Genomic DNA, 4,386 nt, shown 5'->3' with positions numbered 1-4,386 from the left:
TGTGTATGTATAGTTATTTTCCAACTATAACATTAGATATATTTCACTTAAAGTATTTTCTATAAATGAAAGGAAAAATATATTTATATATTAAGTTGTTGTACATCAATTTGTAACTCGAAACTAGCTAAAATATCTCAATTATTTTATTGTTAAATGGCAGATTGTGTACAAAAGATCAAATTCTAACGATCACTTTTGGTTGAAATTGTTGTCAAATTTATTTTTTTAAAAAAGGCATAAGTAGACCATACTTGGATTAATAAATATTATATTTTTACTAAAACTACACACGTTGAAAATTTTATATTTTCATCTGCACCAGTCTAATAAAATAATGTACTTTTCATAGACAATATAAAAAAGTATCAGTATTTTAAACCTTAACACCATAAAGTAATGCAATCGTTCCATACATTGTATGCAAAGAATAGCAACACTCGTTAAAAATATTCAATTTAGATATTTCAAAAGTTTCTCTTCATTTTAACGCATAATTATACACTTGACTTATATATTTTTCTATACCTTAATAGTTCTTTGCATAAAGTTTTTTACTGCTAAAATCTCTAAAAGAGGCTCTGCTGTTATTTAATTAAGGTCTAGAAGTTTGTCACTGAAAATACGTACAGAAATGTTAAACATTTGTACAGTAGATAATCCTTATTAAATGAACATTTGAAGAAAGTCGTTTAATCAACACAGCAAAAATTCTTTGGGATGCAACACCTATAATTGGCTACCTTCGCTTACAAAACCAAAAATATAATTTAACGGTATGAAACGTGTATTTCAAAAAGTTTGAAAATCCTAAAGAACATAAAAGAGAACTGTTTTAATAATTAATTTTCGCAAATTAGCTTTTGCAAGTGAATATACAAAAATGAATATTTGCAAATTAATATATAAAAATTAATTATTAAAGCAGCTTCTCTTTCATGCTATTCAGAATTTTCAACTCTTTAATATTTGTAAGCAAAATAATTAAAAGATCTGCACCAATTTTCGCTGAAATCGATATTTGGAGCCATTCCAGTCCCATTACGTTGCTTAAATTAGCCCGTATAGACAAGTGATATCCGTGTAGGAAATTTGACATGATATGATGCCATATGACGCGACGTTATGCAATCCGTAAAGATATCAAAGTTATTTGAAATTTCTCGTCGTTCGACTCAGAATCTTCGCAAGTTAACGACGATAGTAATATCATTAGCTAACGAGAATTTGTGTTGCAAGGCGATGTTTTTCTCCAAGGTTTAACTTCTCAAATTCTTTGAGACGAACGCAAACTTTGTAGTAATAAAAAGAGAGAGAGAGAGAAAAAAAGTTGTTTGACACAATTTTCCTGTTGACAACTAACTTGTCTTGTATATATAATTCTGCTAAATGAAATTAGCTTAGAGTTTACGTCAAACGATAAAATTTCAAGGACTTGACACACGTTAAATATTTGTAATTACAACGGTGAACAGGTTTTTATAACAATATTAGAGGAAGATCTGAAATTGATATTAACTTAAATTTATTAGAATAACGTGATATTTTCTTGGGCAAAATTACACACAGCTTAAACGCTTTCCAGAGGTAAATAACGTTTAAACAGTTTACCTGCCCGTGGACGCGTATGTTTGTTTAATTAATCCGAATCTCGCCGGCTAAATTACTTTCCGAGTAACTGAAAGAAGCGTCACGATAATTAGCAAGTTACAAAACTGAAGCACGGAGATGAAAGGAAGTTTGTCCATTATTTATAACACGTAATCTATTTAGCTTGATAAATTTTTCGTGCTTCATCTAGGACGAAAAAGTTTCGCAACGAAACGAAGCGAAAAGCATTAATAATATGACGAAGGAAAGAGAGTTAAATGACGAGGAACGAGAAACTTTTATTTTACATTTCTTGTCATCGGAGATAAGTTATTTAGGATAACACGATTCGTAGTTGTATTCAATTTTTATTCGTAGATTCGTATCAATTTTAATCACTTTAAGGGATCTTCGGCTTAAAGAATAAAGAATTTCGTCATTTTTAGAATTTGCATTTTCGAGTACCTTGAATCTTCGAAAATATTTTTTGAAACTCGAGAAACCGACGTTGATATGAGTGACGGAGATTGGATTAGTATCCCAGCGAGATTCCAGTTTAAGTATTAAAAGTAATCCTACAAACTATAAACGCGTTTTCCTTGAAATTACTTTTTTAAAAAGCATATGCAAGATTTCTCGAAAATTATCCAACGGATTTTTCTGAAATTCTGCATACATCTTCAGTATGCAGGTAGGTAAGGCATCATCCTCTATAATTCTAAAATTCGGAAAATTACTATTTTTTAAGGGCTCGAGAAACAAAGATTTTTGGGCAAAATTCGAAGAGCGATTTTGACGTGCCTCCATTTTGTTATTCTTTGGTATTAATCAACCAGAGTGGATGGAGTCCGACCTCAACTATTAAATAATCGGCCCCTCACGGCATTTTTGTTTCACATGCGCCAAAGTCGAAAAATCTTGCACACTAAAAACCCTGTTTTTCGCGCAAGGGTTACTTCCGGTACACGTCACACAAAAACTATACCGTATTTTTCCATGAAAAAAAAGTAAACACACAGAGAAATATACGAGTAATAATCGTGCAAAATTTCATTTCAATAGCACTGATAGTTTTCATGCAAAAATTTCTCAAAGCTGCCTAAAAGCGCTATTTATGCGGAGCTTACTTCATATCTAAAAACATTTATTCGTAGGAAGTTGAATATTTGATTCATTTAATAATTAACTAAATATTTAATATGCATACACTAAATATTTTAATATGCAAATGTATATCGAAACTACAAAGTTAATACTGTACGAAAAGAAGTTTTAATTATGAGGGTTCGTTAATTTTTAATCGTAAATCTGAGAGGAATATTAGCGGACCGATGTAAATTAATAACAAAATCTAATTAAAGTCTTTGAAATTTTTCATTTATATTCTACTCTTAATAGAAACAATATTTAATAACATTATATTTCACTTCCCTATCCAAACAATTTCTACAAAATAATAATATCCACTAATTTACTTTTTACATAAATTAATCTAAATCATGCACTCACAAGGTTCACAAAATATTACTATTAATTAGTGTAATACGATTCAAACTCCGAATCTTTTTCCTAAAAATCGTTAATTGTTCGTAAAACATAATTTTACTCAAAATTTATCTCCACTACTCTTAATATTTTGAAAAAAATAATGTTTCCAAAAATTTATTCACCACTATTCTTAATTGTTCGAAAAAATAACGTTCTTCAAATTTTACCTCTGCTACTCTCAATTTTCTGAAAAAAGCACTATTTCTTAAAATTTATTTCCACCACTCTTAATTCTCAAAAGAAGAATAACATGTTTTTCTGACATTTCAGTAGCAGAGACACGTTGATTTCATAATACACACACTGACTGAATATTACGAATTCTGACGAGGACTCGGACCGTTTCCATTAAGTTACGGTTTTGGTACTTCGTGCAACGATTAACGCAGTTAATGCAGCTGATCGTCATTATTTCAATAATTTCAAGTCATTCGACGAATGGATGTCAACCGCCGTTAATCCGAACACGTCGATTCATTTTCAAGCGTTTAACTCTCTCAGAGAAGTCTGTCTTTGATTCGAAACAATAGCCGAAGTGGAACAGCATTTATTTTAAGAAGAATTAATTGACTGCGACAGAGTGGTTCTAAAGGGCCGTGTTGCTTGAAGTTCATCGACAAAATTCAAGTGGGACTATAAACTCGTTCCTCCCTCCATCTCTCTCTCAACCTCGATACGATATTATCGAGTAGTTACAGAGCTGTGTAATTAACGGAAGCTACGATAACGAGAGGATTTCGCGAACTGATAAGCAGAAAAGTTATGTAGTTATGAAATTGTTGTGTAATTACAACCGCTGAATGAGCTATTAGAAAAATAAATTCGTTTGATTCTGCGGCGTATAAAATCTCTCATTTCGAGTGCCCTTTTAATTAAACATATAATATGGTAATTGTCGAAGCGGAAGGATTATATTAGGTGTGGAAATAAATTCTTTCCGACTTTCCGGCTACAACCGAAGTTTTATTTGAAAATAATGAAAATAGATCAATTATCGAAATAATTTCCATTATTGTTGATGACTTTTTGCCATTTAACTGGCAGCTTGCAAATACCGTCGCGATGGAAACTCGATGGCTTTGAATCAATTAGGTACGTGAATCAAGTTGGAAAGAATTCATTTTTATATCTAATACATTTGTCAAAGGGTCATATTAGGTCATCGCCATAAGTTTGTGTCGAATTTTATAATTTAGATCAATACTTCCGACGAACCTTTAAATTTGATTAAAAAAAAAAAAAAACGAC

General features: G+C 30.9%; 1 protein-coding gene across 1 annotated transcript in view; it reads right to left on the bottom strand.

Moving 5' to 3' along the window:
• Positions 1-4,386, bottom strand: part of LOC108573620 (neurotrimin-like) — a 134,373-nt gene that overhangs the window by 13,156 nt on the left and 116,831 nt on the right. The gene's annotated exons all lie outside the window — the stretch shown is intronic.

Source organism: Habropoda laboriosa, unplaced genomic scaffold (genome assembly GCF_001263275.1).
Source record: "Habropoda laboriosa isolate 0110345459 unplaced genomic scaffold, ASM126327v1 scaffold128, whole genome shotgun sequence".
NCBI lineage: Eukaryota > Metazoa > Arthropoda > Insecta > Hymenoptera > Apidae > Habropoda > Habropoda laboriosa.
This window is presented reverse-complemented; position numbering and strand designations above follow the sequence as displayed.